Source organism: Pistacia vera, unplaced genomic scaffold (assembly GCF_008641045.1).
Source record: "Pistacia vera cultivar Batoury unplaced genomic scaffold, PisVer_v2 Contig823, whole genome shotgun sequence".
Classification (NCBI taxonomy): Eukaryota; Viridiplantae; Streptophyta; class Magnoliopsida; order Sapindales; family Anacardiaceae; genus Pistacia; species Pistacia vera.
In genome coordinates, this window is record NW_022196694.1 from 405,407 (window position 1) to 417,748 (window position 12,342).

General features: G+C 38.3%; 1 non-coding gene across 1 annotated transcript; it reads left to right on the forward strand.

Annotated features, from left to right (window-relative positions):
- Window positions 1–1,991: 1,991 nt before the first annotated feature.
- LOC116117833 lies at window positions 1,992–2,098 on the forward strand. The gene has a single exon (XR_004126044.1). It is a non-coding gene; the product is annotated as a small nucleolar RNA R71 (small nucleolar RNA).
- Window positions 2,099–12,342: the final 10,244 nt, after the last annotated feature.

The following is a 12,342-nucleotide window of genomic DNA, read 5'->3' on the forward strand; positions in this document are numbered from 1 at the left end:
AATTGATGATCACTAGGAAGGTTTCTGATTCACCAAGATACACATATTTGAGGTGAGAAGGTAAAGGCTTCAGTTTAAGTTTTGGAGGTTCCTCAGTTCTTGCCTTTTCCTTCTCTTTCTCAATATCAAACTCTTCAAATTCTGGATCTTGGCTTGCATTTATCAGCTGAAGTGCTTCCAAAAATCTAGCACACTCATTCTTCGCTGGCTCATCTACCTCTATTATTTTTTATTGGGCAATGCATGCTTCTAGAGGTAGTTGAGGGGTGTTCTCTTCAATAGCCTCTGCTACTAGTCTATCCACCGCGTCTATACTAAAACACAAATCTGACTCTGATGGAAATTTCATGGCCTCAAAAACATTGAACATTACTGTTTCATCTTGGACCCTTAACAGCAACTTTCCTTCTTGCACATCAATGAGGGCTCTTCCGGTGGCTAGAAATGGTCACCCCAAAATGAGAGGCATTGCCTTGTCCTCTTCCATGTCCAACACAACAAAGTCCACAGGAAAGATAACTTTGTCCACCTTTACCAAAACATTTTCAACTATTCCCCCGGATGCTTGATGGATCTATCTGCAAGCTGCAAAGATATGGTCGTGGGTTTCACTTCACCAATCCCTAATCTCCTGAAAATAGAGAAAGGCATTAGATTTATTCTTGCATCTAAATCACATAAAACTCTATCAAAAGTAATGTCTCCTATAACACAAGGAATAGTAAAACTCCCTGGATCTTTAAGTTTCGGTGGCAACTTCTTTTGTAGAATGGCACTGCACTCCTCCATGAGCATCACTGTTTCCTCATCTTCCAACTTCCTTTTGTTTGATAAAATTTCCTTGAGAAATTTTGCGTAGCTCGGCATCTGTTGCAATGCATCTGCAAAAGGAATGTTAATATACAGTTTTTTAAATATTTCAATGAATTCGGTGAACTGTTTATCTTGATTTTTCTTTCTGAGTCTCTGAGGAAAAGGCACAAGAGGGGTGTGACGTGCCAATTCTAGTGGTATCCCGGGAAATGGCAATTTCTCTTTCTTTTGCCTTTGCCTCTCTTCCCGCTTTTGTTCATCTTCCCTAGAACTGGTTGGTTTCTCTTCAGCAATAATCTCTTCGTTAACTTCCTCATCAGAATCTTCATTTTCTTTTGGTGGGCTTTCTTTTTTCCCTGATTGTTCCACCTCTTCCAAGACTGTCCCACTCCGTAGAGTTATGCATTTACTTGTTCACGTGGGTTTGTCACTGTGTTGCTTGGTAGGGAACCCTGTGGTCTCTTATTTGGCTTATCGGCCAATTGACCCACCTATACCTCCAAGTTTCGAATGGACACCCTTGGTTTCTGAAATTCGCCCTTGTCTCATTCATGAAACCTGTGGTCTCTTGCATGAATTTTCCAAACATATCCTCCAGTTTTGTCAATCTTTTCTCCCCTAGTTAATTGTTCACCCCCACTTGGTTGTTTGGCATCGCTCTTGGGTTCCATTAGTTGTTTTGCTGATTCTGTTGATTCTGATTGCCCCAAGACAAGTTTGGATGATTCCTACAACCAGGATTATATGTGTTTGAGAACAGATTGTTCTGTTGCCTCTGATTTCCTGCCAAGTATTTAACTTGTTCTGATGATGATGAGGCTGAAGCAAAAGTGTTCCCCACTTGACATTCACTACTCACATGATTACCTGCACAAAAATCACAAGGTAGTTGAGGTGCTTGAATAGAATTTACCTGCATACTTCCTAATTGCTTCTGAAGTGCTGTAAGTTGGGCTGAAATGGCCGTGTATGCATCAACTTCATGAAGACCCATAAATTTCTTCGATTGTATCCTCTCATTTGGTCTTTGATAATTGTTGCTTGCCAGAACTTCAAGCAACTCATGAGCTTCTTCGGGTGTCTTGTTTTGCAATGCTTCTCTCGATGCTGCATCCACCATCGTTTGCACATTAACCATCAATCCATTATAAAACGTTTGGACTTGCATCCAAAATGGCAAACCATGGTGTGGAAACCTCCTCAGTAGTTCCTTGTATCTTTCCCATGCCTCATATAATGATTCAGACTCTTCTTTTAGAAACGATGTGATATCATTTCTCATCTTCGCAGATTTAGCTAGAGGGAAGAATTTGGTCAGGAACTCCTGTGCTAATTCATTCCAGGTTGTGATTATTCCTAGTGGTAGTGCCATTAACCATCCCTTTGCTTTATCCCTCAATGAAAAAGGGAACAATCTCAATCTGATGGTGTCATTTGACACTCCATTTGACTTAAAGGTATCGCAAATCTCTAAAAAATTTGCAATGTGTAGATTTGGATCTTCCTTCAAATCCCCCTTAAACTGTACCTACTGCTGGATCATCTGGATGACTGTCGGCTTTATTTCGAAGGTGTTGGCTTGTACTGCTGGTCTAGTTATACTTGACCCACTGCCATCAACCATGGGAATTGAGAATTCCCTTAATGTTCTATTTTCTGCCATCTCAACAACTATGGCTTCTCGTTCCCTTCTCTCTCTGTTAAGTCTTCTTACGGCTCTTTCAATCTCTGGATCAATGGGAACCACTGGCTGAAGTCTAGCTCTTCGCATAAACTACACAGAAAGAGAAAAAAAGTAAGATCACAAGCTAAAAGAGAAGAACAACAACAATTAAACTGATAAACAATTAAAACAAAAACAAAAACTCTAATCTAGCTAACACAAGAAAAGTTCAATGTTAACACAAAAATCAATCCCCGGCAGCGGCTCCAAAAACTTGATGCGTATTTTTGACAAACATGCAATGTATAGAAAGTGCACTAATCACAAAAAGTAATAAAGTGATAAGTAAAGTATTGTTCCCACGAAGATTGGTTGTTAAGCACTGATTTTCCTAATTGTTTTCAAGTTGGAGAAACCGAAAAGTGTTTGGATTTACGGGAGAAACTTAAACTAAAATGAAAGCAAAATTTACTATGCAATTAAAAGGGTAATTAATGAAAGCAAGATTAAAGAAAGATTAATATCAAGTAAAACAAACGGTTAGGGTTTTGACCTCATAAGGATTTTATCAATTAATCTACGTATTATGCTACTTCTATACTCACATGCACGGATTATAAATCAAACTCTAATGTGTAAAACATACCTTCTCGGGCTATGAATTCCTACTTTCCCCTATTAAGCTTCTGTACCCAACAATTTGAAGATTAATAGATCCAAGTTCATTAAGCTAATGGAGTCCTAGATTGATTTCATTGATTCTCAAACCTATCTCTAGCGTTCAATACAACAATGGTGATTTCCCTAAGAAGCTCATACACGAGTCATTTCTCAATCTCATCATGTTTAACAAATACTTTAAAAAAAAGCAAGAGAAATCACAAAATCCATGCAATAGAATGTAGAAACAACACTAATTCTTACATCAAAACCATAACCCAAGATGAGTTAATTCATACTAAAATTAACACAAATCGAAGTAAAAACAGTGAGCAATATTCAACATATTGAAACTAAGAAAAGAGAATTAAGATCTTCCCTATTGATGAATCCACAAAGTTCCATCTCATTCTTTCCCAAAATGTTAAACTTACTCTAAAAGTGACGACCCTCCTAAAAATGGCTAAGTTTTTCTTATATATCGGTCCAAAAACCTAAAAAATTTCCTAAAATAAAACTGTGCATTTTGAATAAAACTGGAAATCGCAAACTTCGCCGCGGAAAAGAATTCCCGAGAGTTTATCGCCATGGCAAAGAATAAACCTCTCCGCGGTGAACCTTCCTGAACAATCATGAATTTATGGAATTGCCCTCAGCTTGCTTCCTTGCTCGAATCTTCAATCTTCAATGCTCTCCCATGAGAACAAGCTTCATAGTGCTTCAAATCCACTTTAGAACTTCCCCGCATTCTGAGATTCGCTTGCTTCTGGGTCCAGAAACTCGATTCCACTCATTATTTGCTCAAAGTGCATGTTTTGGCCTGAAACATAAAATATATGAAATTAAGTTGCAATTCAGGCAAAAATGACATAAGAGATATCCAAAATCCGGTCAAAAAGCCTCAATAAAACAATATAATCCTCGGATTATCAACGTTTAATATTTTGTTTAGAATGCATGCTAAGGTTGAATGTTCAATAACATGCCAAACAATGTCATTCTAACAAAGATAATAATCTGGTAAGACATTAAATAAAAACCCCCAAATAAGATATATTAAGTCACGTATGCCTTCCATTACTATGGTTTTTGTTCGTTGGAACCTTGTTCGCCATACCGAAGGGTACACTTCTACTAGTAGGAGGTTAAAATTCATTGGAGTTTTCCTTAATGATGATGGGTCGACTTAAAATGATAGTTTTGCTTGTTTGCACCAGTGAAGGTTGATAAACACGTCATAGGCATAGTAGAGAAGTACACATGTTAAGTGTACGTGGCGACAAGTAATGTCCACTCTACTGATACTGAGAATAACACTTGAGGACGATGGCTAGGCCGTTGGATTGTGTGATTGGCTTGTTGGCTTACTTCACATTTGAGGTTAGTAGTAGGAGCTATCAACTGGTGTGGATTAAGTTTGTTGGCCTACCTAATCAACCCATTTTGGCTTGTTCGCCACAACGAAGGTTTGAAATGGGCCAGTTGGGATCTCAGTCTACTAGGAAACCCAATGGGCTTTCCCGAGTTAATAGTGAGGGCTATTGGCTTGAGGAAAATAGTGGGAGTACTTTTTAATAAAAAACCATATTAAGAAATAATGAACATTATATTGACTTTACTTTTCTGAATTGTAGATTCACTTAAAAATGAGCATTATTAACCTGTGACCGATAATCGAGAAAGAAAATAGGTTGGATGGATCCAATTTCTTAGATTGGTATCGTAATCTTTATATTATACTTAAGTCCAAAAAGAAATTGTATATCCTTGATAAGCCATACATGGCTGAGCCTGATCCTGATACCACTCAGGAAGTAAATGATACTTATCAAAAGTTCCTTAATGATGCTGATGGCATTCAATGTTTGACGTTAGCATCGATGACACCAGTGCTACAAAAGCAGTATGAGAATATGGACGCTACTGCCATCATTCTACACCTCAAGGTGCTTTACGAGAGGAATGCTCGACATGAGAGGTACTGTTAGTGAATGACCTAGTTACGCAGCGGAAAACAAAAACATAAACTACATGGATCGTTCTTTAGAACCAAGATCCAGGTACAAAAATCACAATTTATACAAAAATAATCAAATCTACAGAAAAATTAGTTCAAGGTTTAAGAACCATACCCACGTTGGAGGCTCCTCCAATTTTATCTCTGAATGTGTTTTGCTACCGACCCAAGTGTAGGATCGAACCGATGAAGTCCACACAAAGACAATCACAAGGAACTAAAGAAGGATTTGCTAGATCCTCTTTAGCATTAAGAACATAGAAGAAAAATAAAAAAGAACTTGATTTCAAAGCAAATAAGCAGTGTGGAGTGGGAGAGAGTGTTTTGGGGTTGTGTGTTTTTCTTTCTCAATCAAAGAATGAATCATGAATAAAAAATCACACACACCTTTTTCCTTTATAGTCATATTTTAGTTGCCCTATTCCCTTATGGAATAGGCTTGGGCTCCAACCCAAACACCCCATGTTTCCAAACATTCCCAATTAGATATTTATTTTAATTCATCATTATCTTCAATTAAAATCAATTAATATATATTTAATATATATATATTAACATTTAACAAAAATGATAATATATTTAAATATAGGCGAACACATATTTAAACGTAATTTCACTTATTTAATTTTTTTTTTTAACAAATTAAGTAAAAGCTACGATATGAGCAAATTTAATTGCACTGTGAAATTACCAAAATACCCTTGGGTCTAAAAAGATGAAAACGCCCTTCTTTCTTCCTGGCTCTTAAATTATCTTCTATGTGTGTGACCCATAGGCTTCTCATCATACCGGCAGTGTATAGTATCGCGATTAACACCAATTAATCATCTCACTAATACACAGACCAAGATTGGCCCCTGGCAAGGCATCATGGCCGCCCGATAGATTCAGATTCAGCAAAGTAGCTACCTGTCAACGATATGATTATTGTACAATTCGATCCTTTCATCATCTGTTATCTTGACGAGACGAAGGCATAGAAATAGTGTCAACCTGAGGTTACTCTCGATATTATGTATTCAGTTTCTGGACTAATGACCTGTATTATAATCCGGATAGAGCAACAACTCAATCCCACTGTGGCCATAGTTTTAGTGTCATTACCATATACTAAATTGTGCCGTGAGATAACTTCTCCCATACCTGGGAGTGATGAATCCTTTGTTAATCCACCATAGTCTTGATACACTCCTTGATGCAGCCAATCACCACCGTATTGATAGCTTTGAATAGAACTGCGTTAGGCTAGTGTCAAACTGCACCAATTGGTGCACAAGGCACTACGGTGATCTCAAGTCTAAGGATCACATGTACCACTATTCGTTAGAGGATTTGTTCCATAGACACTAGGGTTACCATCCATATGGAATCCTTGTGGGTCAGTCTAGGGAACTGCTACAGTATATCACGCTACAACAAGCACCCATGTGTTGCACCAGGTTGTCACCAAACAACCTTGACAAGTGAGATCAGTCACTGCCTCTTGACAGGGTCGTTCAACACTATGATAGCCTTACCGTATTATCGTGCCCTTACTTTAGAATAATACTGAGGCTACAGACGTTTCTAGAATGGCCACCATATGTGCTCATAGGGTTCTCACTATCAAGATTTGAAACACTTGATACCCTCGTCATGGTTCTACCATTCTAAGGACAATATCAATACATATTACATAATAATGATTTACACGATATAGAATAAAATGCCTTTTATTGATTAATGAACATTATATAAAGAGTCAATTCAAATAATGATTGGCTCATGGGCATCTACTCTACAAATCTCCCACTTGTACTATAGCCAATCATTCATGTATTTAATACCAAATGATCTCAAGTGCCTTTCATGCTTCTACTGCGATAGAGGCTTTGTCAGTGGATCTGTAAGATTGTCGTCAGTATGCACTTTACTAATCGCACGTCTTTCCTCTCAACTATTCTCTATGATGAGAAGAATCGTCTGAGTAAGTGCTGGACTTCTGATGATGAGACTGTGGTTCCCTGGCTTAAGCAATTGCTACATTGTTGTCATAATAGATGTCTATAGGATCAACAATCATAGGAACCACACCAAGTTTAGTAATGAACTCTTAATCCAGACTCGCTCCTTGGCCACATCTGATAATGCAATATACTCAGCCTCCATTGTAGAGTCCGCTACACTGCTTTGCTTGGAGCTCTTCCAGTCACTACACTGCCGTTGAGACAAAATACAAACCTAATTATGATCGATAATCATCTTTGTCCGTTTGGAAACTAGCATCACGTATCCTCTTATGTGAGCTCATCTTCCCCTATAAACCAAGAACATATCTTTAGTCCTCTTCAGGTACTTAAGAATGTTCTGACAACCATCTAGTGATGCTTACTTGGATCCGATTGATATCTACTACAAGTGCTCAAAGCACATGAGACATCAATCCGAGTACACAACAGGCATACATGATGGATCCAATGCTGATGCATATGGGATCCTTTTCATCCTATCTCTCTATCTTGTGTTTTAGGACATAATTCTTTAGAGAGATAATATCATGTGACACGAAAGAAATCCTTCTTTGGATTCTTCCATACTGAATCTTTTCAGTACTTTGTCAATATATGCACTCTGACTTAGGCCAAGCAACCTATGCGATCTATCACGATAGATCTTTATTACAAGGATGTAGGCTGCTTCCCCTAAGTCCTTCATGGAGAAGCACTTAGATAACAAGTCTTACACGACTACAAGTGTTGGTATATCATTCCCGATCAGAAGTATGTCATCGACATACCACTAGGAAGCTACTGCGCTCCCACTCATTTTTGTAAACACAGGGCTTCTTGTTCTTGATAAAACCAAATTCTTTATGGCCTTATCAAATGAATGTTCCAGCTCCTGAAGCTTGCTTGAGTCCAAAATGGATCTCTACAACTTGCATACCTTATTAGCTTGACTATCAAGAATGAAAACATCAGGTTGTCTCTTACACATCCTCCTCAAGATTTCTGTTTAGGAAAGTAGTTTTGACATCCATTGCCAAATCCATAGTCATGATATGTAGCAATGTGAAGCATAATCCGGATGGATTTAATCATGGCAACCGGCGAAAAGGTTTCTTCATAGTCAATGCCATGAATTTGTTTGAAACCTTTGGCAACCAGCCGTGCTTTATAAGATGCAAATGCCCTCCATGTCAGTCTTCTTCTTGAAGACTCATTTACACCCTAGGGTTTTACCCTTCAGGTGGTTCTACCAGAGACCACACTGGTTCTGGTACAGGATCCATCTCAGATTCATGGCTTCAAGCCATTTAATGGAATCTGGATCCGATATAGCGTCTTCGTAGGTTCTAGGTTCATGTCTTGGTAGACTAGTATCACCATGTTGAGTCACGAGATAACCATATCTTCAGGCTCATGGTGTACTCTCCCAGATATCGTAGCTCCTGTGTGTACCTGAGGTGGTTCACTTTGATCCACAAGTTATGGAGTAACCTCTCATGATGTTCAACTACTTTCTGTGGCACACATCCGTCCTTCGTCTAGTATATCTTGGGGTTTTAGAACTTCATCGAGTTCTGCTTTCTCACTAGTAATTCTTAGAAAATATTCCTTTTCTAGGAAAACACCAGATCGAGCAACAAAAAATTTGCGCTCTTCTGGTGTGTAGAAATAGTATCCTTTGGTCTCCTTTGGATACCCCATGAATATGCATTTACAGGATTTTGGGCCTAGCTTGTTCGAAGTCAATTTCTTAACATAAGCTTCGCAACTCCAAATCCTAGATAAGATAAGTTGGGCTTTCGCCCACTCCAAGCTCATATGGAGCCATCTACAGACTTTGAAAGCACACAATTCAAAACGTGAGTCGCAATCTCTAGGGCATAAACCCAAAACGATGCAAGTATATCCTAAAAACATCATGGACCTAACCATGTAAGTAAGGTCTGTTCCTCCTTTCAGACACTCCATTGCGGTGGGGTGTATAAGGAGGGGTGAGTTGTGATATTATCCCACATTCCTCAGGTACTCTGAAAACCCCGAGTAAGTATTCACCTCCTCGATCCGACCCAAGAGCTTTAATACTTTTGCCCAATATATTCTGTACTTCATTCCTTAATTCCTTGAATTTATCAAAGGCTTCATATTTATGTCTCATACGGTAGACATAACCATATCTACTGAAAACATTAGTAACGTGATGAGTATGAATATCCACCTTTGGCATCAACTGTTAGTGGACCACATAACACGCTATGGATGATGCTAACAGCTTAGTAGCCATTTCACCTTGTCCTATGAAAGGAGACTTGGTCATCTTGCCTAACAGGCATGACTGCCATACTCAAATGACTGAAAGTCAAAAGGGTCCAAAACTCCATCCCTTTGAAGTTTACAATGCGAGTCTTATTAACATGACACAATCTACAGTGCCAAAATATGTCTGGTTTTGATCGCTATGTTAGCTTTCTTGGTTTCAATATTGAGAATATCTTTATTGTTTAAATCAAGAACATATAAGCGATCATATAACCTTGCAATTCCAAATAGAATACCATCAAACTAAAGGACAACAATCCATTAGATATTCAAAATGATACCCTATATTATCCAAAGCGGATACTGAAATATATTTCTAGAAATAGAAGGTATGTGATAACAGTTATGTAGTTCCAATAACAAGCCCGTAGGCAAAGATAAACAATAAGTCCCTACAGCCAATGCAGCCAACTGTGCTCCATTTCCAACTCGTAGGTCTACTTCCCTTGGCGAGCACGCTACTCTGCCTTAGTCCCTTCACATTAGTACAAATGTGAGTACCACATCTTGTGTCAATGACCTAAGATGTTGAGGGAGAGAAGTTAATCTCAATCATATAAATACCTGAAGTCGTAGCCTCTGACTTCTTCTTACTTGGAGGAAAGCCTTGTGTGTTTCCTCCAGTGGCCAGGCTTGCCACAAAAGAAGCAGACTACCTTGCCCTTCCCTATGCCACTCTCAGGCCCAAGAGCTACCTGTCATTTGGGTTGGGCTTAGGCTTAGGTTTGGCCTTGGCTTACCTTGCCATTACCCTTTGCTTTAGGCAGCAACCAGTAAAATAGTCTTGGACTTTTCAAGTCTTGCTCTGCAGGCCTCGGCATGTTCAAAATTTCTGACAGGTTTCTCCATCGTGTTCATATTGAAATTCATATGAATGGAGCATAAGAGTTAGGCAAGGTGTAACGGCCCACTTGAGATATGTAGTTAAATTATTGTGCATTGCTTGATGTTATTGATTTGTTCTCAATTGAGCTTGCATGTGTTTATTTTGGTTGGTTGGCCCTTAGTTGAATTTTGTTAAAGTATTTTGAGAAAAATTGAAGAAAATCCCTTAAACTTTCATAGGGGTAAAATGGTCTTTTCACTCAAAATTAGTTGAAAATGGGGAGTGACAAAGAGATAGAATTTCATGGAGAATGTAATAAAAATGAGGGCATTATTGTAATTGACTAAGGGACATAGATGGAATTTCCAAGAAAGAGCAAGGGCAAAATGAGAAACTACATATATATTATTATGTAATAAGAGTTCAAGAGGAGAAACCCTAGCCACTCTATCCCTCCATTCATGCCATTCTCTACTCAAATTCTCTCAAGTTTCTTCACTAGATTTCCAAGGAAATTCATAGATTTTGGGTAATTTCGAGTGGATTTTCAATCTTAAGCATTCAAAGGTAAGATTCTTGCATCAAGATGTGAGATTAAATTTTAAAGTTTTGAATTCTTATGGTTTTATATACTTAGGGTTTAAGAAGAAAGGGAATTCTATCAAAGAGAGATTATAGTGTTGGAGTTCCTCAAATTCATGGTAAGTAAATCCTACCCTAAGTATGATTTAAGTTATGATGTGTATAGAATTTTCTTTATGCATATACATGTGTTATATGTAGAATTGTTGATGGATTTGGTGTTGAATGATGATTAGAACCTATCCATGAGAGTTTGTGTTGGTGTAGTTGATGTTTGATGCATGTTTGGATGAAAATTGGAAGAATTGAAGTGGAAATATTGGAGTGTGTATTGTGGGCGGATTTGGTGTTAAATATGGAGGGATTTATTCCCAATTTTTGGTGGCTTAGAAAAGAGATAGAAGTGTAGCCAAATTAGAGTTTGAGTATGCATGCAATTTTTTTGATGAAAATCCTAAAAGAAAACATGTTACCATGGCTATCCTGTCACGTCCTTGCATTCTGAGTAATTTTTTGGCATCTTAGAGATTGAACTGGGTTGAGTCCCAAACAAAAAAGTTGTAGCCCTATCTCTAAGCTTTAAAACAAGACAAAAATCGTAGCAATCTAATATGTATAACTCAATTTATGCCTTCTTGAGTGTGACCTGTGCAGAATGACTATCTTGATGCAACATTGCATTTGTGCATTTCATGAGTGCATTAATGAGCATGAATCATCCATATGCATTAATTATGCATTAGAGAAAGAGTAGAAAAAGAGTAGAGAACTTTGAGTATGAGCTTTATTAAGAGAAAAGAGAGAAAAAGAGAATAAAGTAGGTTATGCGATGGGGAGCCCGTAAGTAATGGGTAGAGTATTCCCGCATGTACGCCGCATTGAGAGAGCGGCATGAGTATGAGAGAGAGAAGTGGTGTAGCCCGTGAGAGTGCATGTGGATGAGGGCTATACCCGAGAGTACCCGAGAGAGAGATTATACACTCACATGGCCAAGGGTTCCAAATCCATGCATAACCGAGTCCGATCAGCTAAGAACGAGTAGAAGTCACAGAGAGCTAGAGTGAGTCCCGGTCGTGCCCCCGGTAAGATGGGGCCGTGACTTGCTAAAGAGAGTTGGTAGAAAAGAGTTCTAAGAAAGAGAAACAGAGAGAGAGAGACAGAAAGAGAAAACAAAGAGAAGTATAAAAGAGAGAGTAAATGAGAATTGTAAGGAAAGACTTAGAGAGAGAGAGTTACGGGGATAGATGACTAGAGGGTTTACTTACTGAGCATTATTTGTGCTCACCCCGTTATCTTTCTATGTTTTTGTAGGATTTAGGTGAGGACATGGTCGGATGGACGTCGGCATGCGAGGAGGAATGGCTACACTGTCTACATAGTTTTTGTTAGTTTTTGTTTATGATACTAATTTTGTATAAAGAATGTATATGTTTAATAAAAGAAAAATTTGGGCCCAACTATTTATGTTATTATACAT